At 52.6% G+C, this 16,373-nt stretch overlaps 1 protein-coding gene across 2 annotated transcripts in view; it reads right to left on the minus strand.

Moving 5' to 3' along the window:
• The window catches only part of LOC144107991 (uncharacterized), a 162,377-nt gene extending 146,582 nt beyond the window's left edge, over positions 1–15,795 (minus strand). The window contains exon 1 of one of the 2 annotated variants that reach the window (XM_077641247.1): positions 15,599–15,795. The gene's annotated coding sequence lies outside the window, so the exon portion shown is untranslated. The remainder of the gene's footprint in view (positions 1–15,598) is intronic. The other variant, XM_077641246.1, reaches the window with a different exon arrangement.
• Between the last annotated feature and the right edge of the window lie 578 nt (positions 15,796–16,373).

Raw genomic sequence — 16,373 nt, forward strand, 5'->3', positions numbered from 1 at the left:
ATTTCTTCCCTACACACCCGGAGCTCAAAATCTCTGGAGGGTGAACAGGGGGGCTGAAAGGCGACCCATGTGTAACCTGAACACCTTCTGACTAAGTCGGTACACCGCTGTTACCCGGATGAATAACCCCAGCTGAATGCGACAAGAAGGCGGCTCCAATCTCTGCCGTTGCTGCCGCACTGCGAGGCAGCCGCACAGCGAAAGGAAATAACTGCTGACCATGCCACCGAAGGTCGGCGTTCAAAAAAGCTCTCGACGACGCTTCTCTGTCAAGTGATGCGCAGAGAATAAAAATTTCGCGACTCTAGGGCAGAAGGGACCCGTCTTAATCTCCCCGAGAATGCACCTTCCCAAGCACTTGCTCTAAGGGTCACGTGGGTCTCGCGCGTGACCTCAGACGCGTCCAGCTGTACTCCACAGCCTCCACTCGTCTTCAGGCCACGCGTATAGCCGACGTTTAGCTCACGCGCAGACCACGCGCGTTGCCAGGCCTGCGCCGAGACTGCAGTTTACCGCTGAGAGAGCCCTTTACAGGCCTAACACTAAAAAAAAAAGATACAAAGAAGCGCAGGCCACCCAGCTTGTCGCCGAAGACCACCTCCCCTGCCTCAACCTACACCTTCGTCGAAAGTAGGCCGCACTTAGAATATACATGGGACACGCCAGCACAATGGACAGCATATACACTGGTTCCCACAACAGCATAATGCAAATCTTGAGTGAAGTCAACATCGTATACGCACAGCGTTCGACACCGCGGACTAATGCGCGCAGCTGTATCTCCTCCTAGCCGTGACAAATTTACGATGTATAATGTGTTCCGGGTTTTCCAACCCCGTTACTGAACGCCTTACGCGTGCGTGCGTGCGAGCGTGCGTGTGTGTGGTGACAACCATGCAACCTGGCAGATGGCGGTTAAATTAACGATTGGTGGAGCGAGGTTGCTCGGGGAAGAGCAACACAGTTCGCACAAACCCCACGGGCGGCAGCACCTGCCATCCAGGGCACCACTCAACCGCTGCACCACCGCACCAGCAGTGGCATGAGGACTCCCACGGTTCCATGAATGTTAAGTAAAGAAAGACCAATTAGATACGTCGCTTCACACATCGTTAAGGCGGATCAGCGCAACACGAAAATTCGAGCTAGTTGTTTCATGTTGGAAACTTTTCACCAGCGCTGCGACAGGGGATAGGGAACAAGAAGCGCTTGTCCTTCCGCCTATTCTTGTTCACTGCCCCATGTCGCTGGTAAAAGTTTCGAGCGGAATCAGATCAGAAGGGGTGCGGAGGCGTCACGACGGCGGCTACGTACAGCCATGCAGAGGCACAATTGCCAGCTGCGTGGCATCGGGTTGCATCGCGCCGCGGTGAGCGGGCGGGCTTACGCCTTCTCACATGTAAGCGGTCTCAAGTGTTTGAGCCGAGTTTTTTTTTCTTCTTCTGTGTCCTCACTACTCGATCACTTCTCTAACGCGACGCTGAGTACATTGAAACACACCCTCCAGCAACAGTTGTGAATCTCATTATAAAGCAGAACGCACAGTTCCGGCTCTTAGCGACCTTTCGCTGCGATGGGGCCATTAAATTGCAAAGTCATTCATTCGTTCTGCAATGCATTAGTTCGTTCTGAACATTCTTCTTTTTTTTCTAAAGAAATGTCATTAATGACCATACGCAAACACAAATGAAACCCTCGTGCATAAGGCACGCCATTCTGTAGGTTCACGCGGGTCGCGTTAACATAATCCATAATTTCTTGTATGGTATTGCATGCAAGGCAGCTCCATGGAAGCGCGCAGGGGATATGGTACATTAGTGTAGGTCATGGTACTGTGTGGTACGGCGTGGTATGGTATGGTGTGGCATTGCATGGCATGCTATGTATGGTGTGGCATGGTATGGTATGCTATGGTGTGGTATGGTACACAGTGGCATGGTATGGTATAGTGTGGCATGGTATATAGCGGCATGGTATGGTGTGGCATGCTATGATGTGCTATGTTATGGTGTGGCAGGGGTATGGTATGGTGTGGATGGTATGGTATGCTACGATGTTCATGGCTGTTTATGTGTGTATAACGTCCACAGCGACTCAGGCTATGAGGGACGCCGTGTAGTGAAGGGCTCCGGAAATTTCGACCACCTGGGGTTCTTTAACGTGCACTCACATCGCACTGATATGATGTGGTATGGTACGCTGTGGTATGGCGTGGCATGGTATGCAAGGCATGGTTCGTCATAGTGCTGTATGGTATGGTGTGGGTATATGTGGCGTTCAACGTTTAAATTTGGATGCGGGTTACGGGACGCATTGTACGGCTCTGGCTAAATTTCGACCACCCAGGGTTCTCTGGCATGCACTGACGTTGCACTGCACATGAACGCGTTTAAGCAATTCACCTCCATTCAAATGCAGCCGCCGCGGCAGGGACTCGAACCCGCGACCTTGGGCTCAGCAAGGCGAAACCCGCGGCCCCCGAGCCACCCCGGCTGGTATTTCGGGGAAGGCTTCTCAGGGTTTGCGCAACGCAATGAAAGATCATCATAACATAATTCCAGAGGTCACATTTTACACTAATCGCAATGCTCTCCCGCGCGCAAGACCAGACCTCATTTTTGCGAGCTCTCGATCTCAGCGAGGCTCTCACAAGGTTAGCCGAAATGAGTACAAATGACATCCCGCTGAGGGATCAAGATATCACAACAGATCCGCCAAAAGCACTTTTTCTCTGCGCCGAGTTGGCCGTGCTCGCCTCCATGTCAGCCGCTCAAAACAAGAGTCAACGCGAACGAGCGTGCAGTCGTTAATAAAACGTCCGCAAAAAAAGTTAAAGACCCCCCCCCCCCCCCCCCCCCCCCCGGCGAGTGACGTCAAAAGCAGCTGCGTCCAATGAGAACGCGCGACGAAGCCCCAGCACAGGCAGCTTGCGGGCCGCGCACACTTCAGTATAACCGATACAAAACCAGATGTTGCACATCCCGTGCCCTTAATTGCATTATTGAGTTATGTTTGTCCTCTTCTCTCTATTCTTTTTTTTTTCACCGCACTCGGCTTTTCGAACCACAAGCACATCGGACGGGCTTTTAAAGCAACCTACAGCTACTGCCACGTGCCGTGGTGGAACGACATGCTTTGCTAGCAGGTGCACCACTGATAAAGAAAACAAAGAAACGCGTTCCGTTTCGCATGGTAACATTAATCACCCGTACGGCGCACTAAAACAAGCGCATAGCCTCGAGCGCCATAACGCATTCCTCTCTAATTTCAACTCAGCGAGTTGATTAGCAGTCTCTCGCAAAGCGCTCAACTTCCGCCTAAAAACACGTCCATCTATCTCCCCCGCGACGGGCCTGTCTCTCCGGAGTTGACGGACGTGAGCGCCCTCCTGTACGAACTGCACCCAGCCAGAATATACCGCTACGGACTCAGGATATCGCTATCCAGTAACCCTCCATTTTGCCCCCAGATGGCGTGGCCATTCGTAGCCCCAAAATTTTCGAAACCCTCGGCGTGTTGCTTTCTGAGCGGATTTTTTTTTTGGGGGGGGGGGGGGGGTGGAGTTGCGCGACAGACAAGGTCTGACCCGTTTCGCACTAGTTCCGAAACATTTTTCCCGGACCATTTATACGCGTTCTTCTAAATCACACGCCAGGCTTCGTAGTTTCTGTTGACTCGGGGACTATTTACCTCGACTCGCAAAACGAAATGGTTTTATGTGGTTCAACGTCCCACAGCGACTCAGGCTATGAGGGACGCCGTAGTAGAGGGCGCCGGGTAATTTCGACCACCTGGGGTTCTTTTTAACGTGCACTGGCATCGATCGCACAATACACGTGCCTCTATAGCATTTCGCCTCCACCGAAATTCAACCGGCGCGGCCGGATCCAACCCACGTCTTTCGGGTCAGCAGCCGAGCACCATAACCACTCAGCCACCGTGGCGGCTCGCAAAGCGAAACGTCCCGACTGCCCGCTTCCATAAACCAGAGAGAAGAGCACGTTAAGTAGAAAAAGAAAATTACCATGAAAATAAAAAAATACGCTCAATATGGATATGGAAGTTAAACGGATAAGCTTAAAACACGTCAACGAAAAAAGCGTTTTCAGAACTGTCTTAAAAACCACGTAATGATCAGGCAATGAAAACGCGACGTCACAGTTGCGAACTTAACACCACGTGGTCGTTTCTGCCCTTTGTGTAGCAGAGATATCAAATGAGCTCACGTTTATTGCGCAAAATACTAGCCGGCCACCATTTAAAAAACTAGCAAATTAGAGTCACTTCGAGGACGTCTTAAACGACGCAACGACACGGACACACGTCCGGGCACATACATCAAATGAAACCGAAAATTCTAGATCATTTCCATCATCTCCCGATGTAGCGACGTTGCGGTCGAAGTTTTTCAGTTGTTTCGCCGAGGGAACTCAGCAGTGATTGATCTTGCAGCCTGCCTTCTCCATCTCTGCAGCTGTCAGTTTACTTTTGAGAAATGTGTTGGGCAACTGCTGCGGTTTGTGCAATGCACTGAGAAGTCTGCATCGTTCGCGATACGCAGGACACTGCACGTGTAGGCTATTAAGCCCTGCACTGGACGGAAATGCAAAAAAAAAAAGAGAAAAAGTCGATGCGACGAGACCCGGGCGTTTCAACCACTGCCAGAAAGAACATTGTTAGGCCAGATCCGAGACGAATTGCCCGAGAGAAAAAGTCTGAAACGAACTCTTTCGCTGCACTGTTTTACATTGACAAAGAGTTGCTGCACAGAGCGGAGGTTAGGAAAGGACTCCAGAAGTCCACGTTAAAGATTCCCAGGTGGTGGTAGTGGTAAAACTTTATTGGATGAACTGGGGCGGATTTTAGAGGAGAGTGGACGGCTTCACTGCTCCCTTGCCTGGGTGGTATACTCCTCATTCCGGGACACCCATTGGCGGAAGCCGCTGCCCGCACTCTTTGGACCAGAGCCCTCTGGAACTCCAGGTCCAAGCAGCCGGACAAGGTCGCCTCCCAGCCCTCTCTCGTTGGCTGATTTACTCCCTTTATTTGCGGATTTTTCTGGCAGGCCCATACCATATCATATGCGTCTGCATGCCCACATCTCACAAAATTTACAGTACCCCGAAAAAAAAGTCGGGTCTGTGTTGTTTTAGAATCGCAGGGCTTTAGAAACCACCCCGTTTGCAGCCTTCTGAGGTGTCGTTTTCAGTTCTACCCAGGCCCTTGGGCGGGCTCTGGGAACGTCTGCCTACGTGGTCGAAAATGATTCCGGAGCCCTCCACTACGGCCCACTTCTTTCACTCCCACCTTTCTCCCTTCCCTGACGGCGCTGTTGAGGTGCCCACCGGGATGTGAGACAATTACTGAGCCATTTCCTTTCCTCAAAAAACAATTTTCAACACTGTGAGGACACACACTCAAGGCACTGCCCAACGCGAGCGTCGTGCTCAATGACGAAACTCCGAACAACCTCCCAACAGGTCCCGAAAATTCTAATTGCAAAAAATTACGCTATGTTGGCATTGCAACAGCATTAGAAGCTGTTGATGCCTGTACCCAAAGTGACGTCACTTCCCTGCCGCCAATGGTTGGTTGGTGTTATGGGGGTTAACGTCCCAAATCTGGCTCAGCTATGAACGACGCCGTAGTGGAGGGCTCCGGATAATTCCGATCACCTGGAGTTCTTTAACGGGCACTGACATCGCACAGTACACGAGTCTCTACCATTTCGCCTCCCTCGAAATTCGACCGCTGCGGCCGTGATCGAAGCCGTGTCTTTCGGTCAGCAGCTGCAGTGCAGCATAACCACTGAGCCACCGCGGTGGCTCCAGCGGATGGACATAATCCGGTCTCGTGAAGTCACTTCCCCCCCGCAGCCAATTAGAAAATTTTATGACCGCGAAGACGCATTTTTTCTTTCCCCATGAAGCTTCTAGTGCTACCGCCCTAATAATGTTTCAGCAACTCCCTCCCAACAACGTCCCAATGCTCTCCCAACGAACTCCAAAACTTTCCCCCCCAACAATCTGCCCAAATGTGCTCTCAACAACTTCGCTAAAAGGCGTCGGGTGGCTACAGTAGTCGACACCCACGGCTCGATCCCTGGTTCTCAACGAGGCCCCGGCAAAGCGGCGAATTAATAATAATAATAATTGGTTTTGGGGGGAAAGGAAATGGCGCAGTATCTGTCTCATATATCGTTGGACACCTCAACCGCGCCGTAAGGGAAGGGATAAAGGAGGGAGTGAAAGAAGAAAGAAAGAGGTGCTGTAGTGGAAGGCTCCGGAATAATTTCGACCACCTGGGGATCTTTAACGTGCACTGACATCGCACAGCACACGGGCGAATTGACATCTCAAAATTTGAAGGTCCACGCGCCTGGCCTTCCATGCGCACAACCCTCGTCGAAAATAACCAGGCGCCGCACAGTTTCCTTTTGCACCGCGGCGCACGTCTCGTTTGGCATCGATCGACAGCGCTCCAGTTATCTCCGGAGAAGGAGTTCTACGCCGTCCTCACTATAGACTCCGGAGCCTAGGAGTGCGTTCAACAACCCTGCAGCGTACCCCACTCCGCGAACCCTGTGGACCGTACGCTTTTGGTAAAGGCTGCGCACCGCCGTAGGCGCGGCATTCGGTTCTGCCGCGGCAATCATACCAATCCTGCTGATCTCTTACGCGGACATTACAAACCATGTACGCCTCTGCAGGAGGGTACTGCCGGGACACGCCAAGGGTCTTGACAGAACCGAGGAGCGCCACCATAGACGGCTCCAAACCGGGTCTTTCTTAAATCCGCCGTACTAAAAAAGCACATGGACCCTACATTCACGGACCGTTGCAAATTCTGCGGGCAGTATTCTGACCTATACCACATGGTGTGGGCCTGCCAGTACAGTGCACAAGTAACCGTTATAAGTCAGCCATCTAGGGAGGGCTGGGAGGAGGCCCTGTCTAGCTCGGACCTAGAGGCCCAGCGGGCCCTGGTCCGGGGAGCACGGGCAGCAGCGGCGGCCAATGGGGTCCCGGAATAGGGACTGCCACCCAGCGCAACAACCATCCCCCATCTCCCATTCCTAATTTATTACAGTGCAACAATTAATGTTTTCTCCTCCGCCGGAACTACCATGAAAATCATTATCATCACTATCGTATCAGCCACAGAGCTTGCGGCCGCTGCAAGACAAAGGCTCCTGTCCTGCAGCAGTGGCCCTCACATGGTCCCCACGCATTCCCTAATGCCACGTCCCTAATTCGCTCCCTGCCGCCCCTGGCCGCATCTCATTTTCCTTGCTCTTAAGATAACAGACCTTTCGCTATCTGCCCCCCCCCCCCCCCCCAATCACATGCCACTATCCCGGCAAGTTTCCTAATTCCGCGCCCTAATCCATTTCTTCAAGCTTGCCGCCTGGATATAATAAATTCGAATTGGTTCCCTAATCTCCACTCCCCTCATTTTTCTCCTCAAAGTTACTGCTATCATTTTGCCTTTCCTCAATCCAATTCCAAGCCTTTTAGTTGCACTTTAGGCTTACCGGCCCCACAGGTTTACCAAAAGTACGCGAGTGTACACAGGCTCTAAAAAGTTACAAAATATGGGGTCGATAGTGCCACTATCAGGCGGAACACATCGCGTGAGACGATTGAATTTTCGCAGGCAGTATTATCGAACTCCACTTCGCGCGCACTACACTCCCACTAGCGGTCCCGGCGAAGCATACACGAGCGCCATCCAGCGGTGACCCGGTAAACAAACTCGTCACGCACAAAACACAAAAATTAAGCGCGCTGCCGTACAGACAACAAAGCGCTGACCGTAATTCCGTCAATAACAGACACCACGCGACACGCTCGGTCAACAACGCGGAAGCGTTCCTCTCGTGCATTAACAGCTTCGACGCCAGGTGGCAGCACCAGGCAACACGCTCCAAGCTGACGAGATAGCGCTGCACATCCGCCATAGAAAGTTCGCGGACTACATCAGTGAAAAAAAAAAATAGGTTACGGTCGTTTTTGCACGTACACTGAAATTAGAAATACGCGCCTTTAGTGGGATGCAACTTAAGAAAGCAGCGGCTTTTCCCCGTGGAAGGAATTCCTTCCAGCCAACGGCGTTGGCCGATTCACATGACCCAGCTAGTTTGACAAAGAATAGAGTCGTAGATGAAAGGGGTTAACCACTTCCCTCTAGCTATGGTCGGGGACAGACCCCTCTTTCCATTGTGGCTCCGCTCCCTGCATTGCGACGCTAGCAATCGGCCGACACCGTTGGCTGGAAGAGGATCCTTTAACGGAGAAAAGCCACTGCGTTCTTGAGTTGCATCCGACTATAGGCGCATATTTCCTTAGGTAGATTAAGTAAGATTAAACACCTTATGCAGATTAATAGCTAGGTTATTTCGATCTTCAACTGTCCCAAGATAAGGCTACGAACAGCTCCGGCCAACGTTTAAGCATACCTGTAAACGCTGGTACCTGCGGCTTGCGCTTTTCGCCGTGCCTCCTCACCATTCGTGTCATCATCATCATCATCATCACGGTTCAGACAACTGCACAACAAAGACCTCTCCCAAATGCGCGCAATTACTCTGGTTTCGCTTGCGTCAGCCCCGGCTACGCAGCTGCTGCAAATCTGCAGCGGCCACTGTTCCAGGTATCTATTCTGACAACGTAACAGGCCATCCGCTGTAAGTTCTATGGATTAAATGCACCGCCCATGCCTTCTTTTTTTAACTAAAGGGACGGAGAAATGGCCTCTATAAGGGATCCTTTTTTTTTTTCCGGGCTACGAAAAGGTTTCTGTCCAAACTGTCCAACATTGCAACCGTTGACAAAAAAAAAAAACTGCACAAAACGTATTTAGGCAGAATATCTGCCAACACGGGACACATCCGTTCAGATCTGCCAATAGGCTGCTGGAAACGGCGAAGGCGATAATAATAATAATTGGTTTTTGCGGAAAGGAAATGGCGCAGTATCTGTCTCATATATCGTTGTACACCTGAACCGCGCTGTAAGGGAAGGGGTAAAGGAGGGAGTGAAAGAAGAAAGGAAGAAACACGTGCCGTAGTGGAAGGCAGCGGAATAATTTCGACCACCTGGGGATCTTTAACGTGCACTGACATCGCACAGCACACGGGCGCCTTAGCGTTTTTCCTCCATAAAAACGCAGCCGCCGCGGTCGGGTTCGAACCCGGGAACTCCGGATCAGTAGTCGAGCGCCCTAACCACTGAGCCACCGCGGCGGGTCGACGGCGATCGGACGCCGCCGAAACTGAGCGACCTAACAAGAAGGAATGCTCGCGGCCAGGCGCGAACCGAAAGTGATGCTGCACTGAACAATGCGGCTGCAGCCTGGGCACATGCCTTCCACGGCTGTCGCATCACCGCTACGCTGACGGACACTGCTACGCTGACGGGCACGCCCTTGTTACATTTCTTCGTACAAATCGCGTACAAAGCGACTGATGTGCGACGCAGTGATATCAGTGCTTCCTTACGCTGTCAACTATACAGACTCCAAGCAGAAAGGAGCAAAAAAAGAAGGTGGTAAGCTATCCTCTAGAGCACTCACTCCCTTTTATATAAAGGGAGCGCACCAGAGGACCAGCTTACTCCCATATTCCCTTTTTAAATAATAATAATAATTGGTTTTGGGGGGAAAGGAAATGGCGCAGTATCTGTCTCATTTATCGTTGGACACCTGAACCGCGCCGTTTTTAATCCCATATAGGCGTTTTAGTCTTCAGAGTGTAGTTCAAAATCATCGACGCGAAGCCAGCGCCAAATTTCAACACTCTCTTTACTAGCCGCGCAACAGCGAATGCAATATTGTGAACACAGTTCAACGGTTCCCTTTGGTGGGCAAGTCGGTTGTAGTACATCGTTAAGCAAGGTACGGCGCAACACAAACACGGGACGCGAAAAGCCCAAGGACAACGCTGCGAATGTCCTTGGGCTGTTCACCTATATATAATAATTGGTTTTTGGGGAAAGGAAATTGCGCAGTATCTCACATATCGGCGGACACCCGAACCGCGCCGTAAGGGAAGGGATAAAGGAGGGAGTGAAAGAAGAAAGGAAGATGGAAGTGCCGTAGTGGAGGGCTCCGGAATAATTTCGACCACCTGGGGATCTTTAACGTGCACTGACATCGCACAGCACACGGGCGCCTTGGCGTTTAGCCTCCATAAAAACGCAGCCGCCGCGGTCGGGTTCGAACCGGGAACTCCGGATCAGTAGGCGAGCGCCCTAACCACTGAGCCACCGCGGCGGGTGGCTGTTCACCTCCGAGTCTGTGTTGCGCAGTCCCTTGCAGAGCGAACATTTTCGCCGTAAAACTGTAATCCATTTAACGACCGCTGGGTTATGTAAGATCGCCCCAATGTGAAAGGGAACAAGAACCGGTTTGCACAAGAAGACTAATTTCTTGTTTACTTATCTACACTAAAGCTGAAAATTTATTTTTGACATTGTATACGTCAAGAGGAAAACTATGGTCAGAAAAGAGGAAAATGGGCTTTAATGATCCGAAGCTACACTTGGGCTATAAATAAGATCACCTGCAGTCACTTAACAACTCACACTGACATCGCACAGACAACGGGCGTTTTCGCGCTTCGTCTGCGTCGAGATGGGCGACAACCGCGGTCGGGATTCGACCCCGCGACCTTGGGATCACCAGCCGAGCGCCCTCTCCGTTGCGAGCCACCGCAGAACGTTGCACGGCATTTTCGGCGCCGAATTGGATTTCCTCGCCAGACCGGCAACGCCGCACGCCGTTTTATCAATCTGGGGCAAGATCTCATCACTACAACCACAGCCTTGCGGCACGTTCAGGTCGATTGTCGCTCCCTCTAGCATCCGCGTCAGAAAGCTGAACAGCGCACCGAGAGGACAACGCCGTCCTATTTTCATTCCCTATTTTTTCGGTATTTTGTTTGGTCAGCAGCAAAAAACGCATCTATTGCTGAAAAAATTTGGTGTTAAACACGCATTTTTTTTTTTTCAAACACCACTCGAGTCGAACCTGTGACTCTTGATCCACACTTGAAAAATCACTCCCCCCCCCCCCCCCCCCTCTACTGTGAACACTGCACCGCCGCCGTTATTTCGTGAAAAAGTTGTAGTAAGGTGGCGATATCTGTCCTTAATTTGCTGGTCTTTCCCAGCTTAAATACCAGCTCTGCATCAACTTAAAAAAAAGTACACTGTTAGCCATTAGAATTCGGTAATAAATCGATACAGGGCAACTTCAAATTCTCCTCAGTGTCCCTATAAAGGAGTATATAAACTATGATTTTTCTCGCGTTTTCTCTCATTTCAAAATGGGGCGTTTAGTATATATAGATCACTGAGCGGTACACGCCTACGACCGCTAAATAACTGTTAATTGAATTTCCACTTGATGCTGTTTCGGTTTCATCAGCCGACCGGCGATGGCTGTGACGCAGTGGGAGTGATCAGGTCGCGTGACGAACCAAAAAAACTGCAACATAGCTGCTGATACGTCCTTTATTGTCATTCCTGCTCTTGAAGCAGACTGGCTTAAGTGTTGTAGCGAATTAAAAATCAGGCATCAGCGATTATGTTTGAGTTTCTTTTTTTTTAGCTTCACGTAACCTAAACACCAACCACACGTCACAGCCATCGTTTGATTCACGAAACCGAAACAGCATCAAGACGAGACTCAATTATAAATTACACAACGGTCGTAGGCGGAAACCACGTGGTGAACCATGCATTCTAACGTTTAACGCACAATTAGAGAGAAGAAAACACGGAACCAAAATTAGACGTCTGTGGTCCTTTATAAGGCACCGAACCCTGCCAGCGCTTGATTCCGGACCCAAAACCCATTCCCGGATGCACAAGGAATAGCGTCGGTCGCTCGTACCGAAACGCACAGACAAAATAAAAACGAAAGACCCGCATTCTGTTCGCAGCATGCCAACTAACGTCGGGGTGCCCCCAGGAGCGCTCTCCTAAGCGAAACATTACAATCGACCGGGCACTCTGAGAGAGCTCTCGACAAACAATGTCGCTCACATACTGCGCCCGAAAACAGCCTACTCCCCCGCGCTCCTGCTTCAGTTCGCTGGCAACGAATCTATACGTTCGAGATAGTAAACAATACGCGTTAAAAACTTGTGGAAGCACGCGATAACACCCCCCCCCCCCCCCCCCCCCGCACGCACACACGGCGCTGGAAAACACCTGCCTTCATTTGTAATGACCACGTGACTGTCCGAGCCCGCGTTCCAGAATTGAACGCACAGCGCGCGAAAACCACACACATACAGACGCGCAGCGCGCGGTTTAGCTGTACGACGCATGCGCACAACGCCCGCGATTTCTCGCATATGCCCGCTCGCACTGGAGCAGAGCTATGCAGCCCGTAGCGGCGGCAGAACGCGGAAAAAGTTACACGGAACCGACCATACCGCGACGAAACAGCGGATGGGGTTAACGGAAAGGTACCCGACGTGACGATGCCAGCGCAGGCATTTCTTTTCTTAGTCGTCAACATATCAGCCTGCTGTTAGAGCAGCGCCCCTTAAAGGCATGCCCCAGCGGGTGACTGACTGACTCGGAACGCCGCCCCTCCCTACCAGCCACCTCCCACAACCGCAGGCCGCTATGCCCACACACAGATATACGGGGGCCATCAAAACCGCAACAAGCAAACGGGCGCCGCGCTCTCTGGGGCGCGGTTTGCCTTGCGAAGCACGCCGCGAGATGAGAGCTTCTTTCCAGAATCCAGAAGAAGGCACACAGACAGCGCCCGAGAGGAATCGAGGAATACTGGGGCAAAAGGAACCAGCGGCCGGGTGAAACATCACCATCTTCCCGCATATTTTAAAGCGATCGATCGGGCCCGAGCCACCCTCCCTCCTCCACCACCTCGAAACGACACGAGGAAATGCTCTTCCCTCCGACACGAGCCCCACATCCAAACGAGAGGGTGAGAGAGAAAGTTCTATTTCCCGGTTACGTGTCCTTTTTTTTTCTTCTTTCTCGTGCCATGCTGCTGCTGCTTCTTCCATTATTAATTCGCCCACTCCAACAGCCAGTTTGGCTTCCGCCGTTACCTCGCTCTGAGAACAAGCCCGCGCTCGGGGCTCAGCTCCGTACGCCGGTGTTGCATTTCGTTTCGCGGTGCAAACAAAATCCGGGAAATATACGCATTTTTTTTTCGTCCCATTTTATTCGTCTCTTTTTCCTTCGTTTCGCCGAATTACACGCGCACGCGCGCGCGCGCAAACAAACACGCGGACGTGAAAGCTCAGCCTTGGCCTATAACCGTAACCGGGTGCTGCCCCTACTAGTACGAGTGCGTGCTGTTAGACGGCCCCATTTTGTGTCACACACACACAGCGAGGAACTGAACTGGAGAATCCGAAAAGAAAGAAAAATAGCGGGGGGGGGGGGGGGGGGGGGGGGCAATGCAGCGCATATTTCCACGCAACCAAGAAAGGACTACAGGAGGAGCAAGGCGGCAACAGCAGCACTAGCCTCCCCCCCCCCCCCCCCCCCCCCCCCCCCCCTAAACTACTCTCGAAAACCCACGCAACCAGTTTTCATTTCCACACCACACAACGCAGCCCGGAGCGAAACAGATAAAACGAAGCGCGCGCGAGAGAGAGGGAGGGGGGAAGAGAATTGTAGGGTGAGGAGGAGGTGGAGGAGCGAGGATATGGAAAGAGAGGGTGAGAGACATCTATAAAAAGAATAATAGCGAGAGAATGACTCCGTGCAGTGAGCGAGAGTAGGAGACGGAGCGGCGGAAGCCGAAAGGACCGGCAGAGAACCCAGGCACAGTGCCCCACCGGCAGTGCCGCCGCACCACGTCGTCATCGTCGACGCTATAAATGATTAAATCGATACAAACGTGACGCGATGTGCCTAGTACCACGAGGCACGCGAGGCACGCGAGCCAGCGCCCGCCTTCCGAAAACAACGCCGGAACGACTCCGCAACGCACGCACGCACGCACAACGTGAGAGGCGAAAAAGAGAAAACAAAGGAGTGATCGAGCGAGAAACAAACAAGCAGACGAAACGCAGAAATGAAAGCGCCGCTCTCCGGAGAAGATACATTGTAGCAACGGCGCCGAACGACCGGGGGGTAAGGGGGGCCCTGGAGTGGAGGGGGGCTGGGAGAGGACAATGTAGAAAAGAAACCGAGCGTGTCCAAGCAGCGGGCCCGCACAGAAACGAAAGAAGACAGCCGCTGCGGAGTCGGAGAGCGGATTTCTTTCATTTCTCGCTCTCTCACGGCAAATGAAAAGTAGTAATAAAAACAAATCGGGCGAATGAACGGAATAGCGCTCGGCAGCAGTACACACGCTTATATGCACGCTCGCTTTCAGCGCAATCTATCAAAGAGAGGCAGTGTGCAGAGCTGCTGTTTACTTTCCAGTACTCCTCGCGCTCTTCCATGTGTTGTCTGTTTTTGCTTTCTGTCTTTTTTTTCTCTCCCACAGCGAGTTTTCCCGACAGCGCAACCTCGCCAACGGCGCCAGCGGCAGGTTAGAGCTTGTAACCTACAATCGCAGCAGCAGCAAGTGCAGGCGCTGCCTGCCATGACGACTCGAAACCCGCGCAACACACACACACGCACACAGCTCACTGGGAACCGGGTTAGGTACTGCCGCACTTTCGAAACCGTACCCCCCCGCAAGTGTTTTTTTAAAAGCACAGCCCAGAGACGCGGCTCAGCTCGTCACGGGCGTCCCAGAATCGCAGTAAAACTATTACAGCCCGCTGCACCGAAGCCTTCCGGTCGCACACAACACATACGCACGCGCGCCCGCATAGCAGGCGAGCAAAAATCGAGCTCAGTGCGAGGAACCTCGCAGGCACGGTGCCAGTCACGGGAAAACACAAATCCGCCTTCGTCATACGGCACGACGAAGAAACGACATCGGCCCGCCGGCCGCGTTCGCCGAAACGCGGCTCCTTCCCTTCGAGCGTTCGTTACATTATTATGGTTCGCTCCCAGCTAGGGGCGAACGGAAAGCACCGCGCAGCCGATTTTCTTTATTATTTTCGTTCGTGGCCCCTTCCTTGCTGCTGCTTCCGCGAGCGAGCCAGCGCTGACGGCCGACGACGAGCGATTTGAAACGTGACAGCTCGCGGCACGCACTACGTGCGATCGGGCAGCACGCAAGACGCGCGAGTCCGCCTCGTCGTAAACAGCGCCAAACTAGCAGCAAACTACTTCCTCTCGAGCGGAGCCACGGAGCGCGCGCGTCGACACGCAAAAGAAGAGAGAAGTCGGCCAGCGGCGCTGGCGTTACTACGAGAGGGGCAGCCGAGGCAGCAGCAAGAAAAATGTCCAAAACGCGCCCTTTTAGAAACCGAACTCGGCGTCGCGCGGCCGACGCGAGCGAAAAAAACGCTGGTCGCGAGCAGCTCGGGCCACGGGCCCTGGCCGAGGATTTGGCATCATGGCTGGTAGGTTAGGACTGCGATGGGGCCCCCCCGGCGAACAAACCGATCCGGGAATAAAAAGCGATTACTAAAAATGGAGTAACCAAAATATTTCGCTCCGGAGGGCGCCGCGGCGGCGGCGGTGGGCGCAAAAACGTGCGAAACACGAGAGGCTTACCGGTTCCGGCGTCACCGATGCTCCACCCGGCACCTCCCGCTTGGCTCGGTCGACGCATTTGTAACAGAACTAAGCCATGGCGATGCACGAAAACAAATTATCCGGACTCGCTAACGCAAACCTTAATAATGGATGCCGCCATCTTTAAACAACGTCAACGCGCGGCGCCGGGACTCGGAGGAACGGAACGTAACGAAAAGCAAGAAAAACGAGGGGAAGGGGGTGAACTTGCTCGATGAGCTCGGCAAACTGGCCCCGAAAAAAAGTTGGCCCGCGATTCGGTTTGAAAACGAAGAGGAGCGAGACCTTGCCCAACGAAACGCCGCCGACCTGGGAGGAGGGGAAATATAAAATGCGGATTTGGAGGAATTTTCGAGCGCCCGGAGCCGCATACGATTACACCTCGGGCCGCCCAGTTTCAGTTTCGGTTGGCGTGCGGCGCCTCTTTCTTTTGCTTCGCCTCCGCTGCTTTTCTTTTGCTGCTCGCGTCCTCCCGGTGGGCGGTTGCGAATTGCTGTTTACGATGCGAGATACAGGAATGTCGCTGCCGCTCGGCAACAGTCGAAACCTTCGTGCTGCCGCAAAATATGCGCGCGCGAGGGGCGTTCGAACATGACATCCGGATTTTGCGCGTTCGAGGAATTAAAGGCAGCTAGGCAACTCGCGTCACGTGTTCCGTGCGGTCATTGCAAGCGCTGCAGTATAAGAATGCGAAAGTATCCGTGATCCGCTCTCAATGAGGCTTTGCTTTGGACACACCGA

Source organism: Amblyomma americanum, chromosome 10 (assembly GCF_052857255.1).
Source record: "Amblyomma americanum isolate KBUSLIRL-KWMA chromosome 10, ASM5285725v1, whole genome shotgun sequence".
Taxonomy (NCBI): Eukaryota; Metazoa; Arthropoda; class Arachnida; order Ixodida; family Ixodidae; genus Amblyomma; species Amblyomma americanum.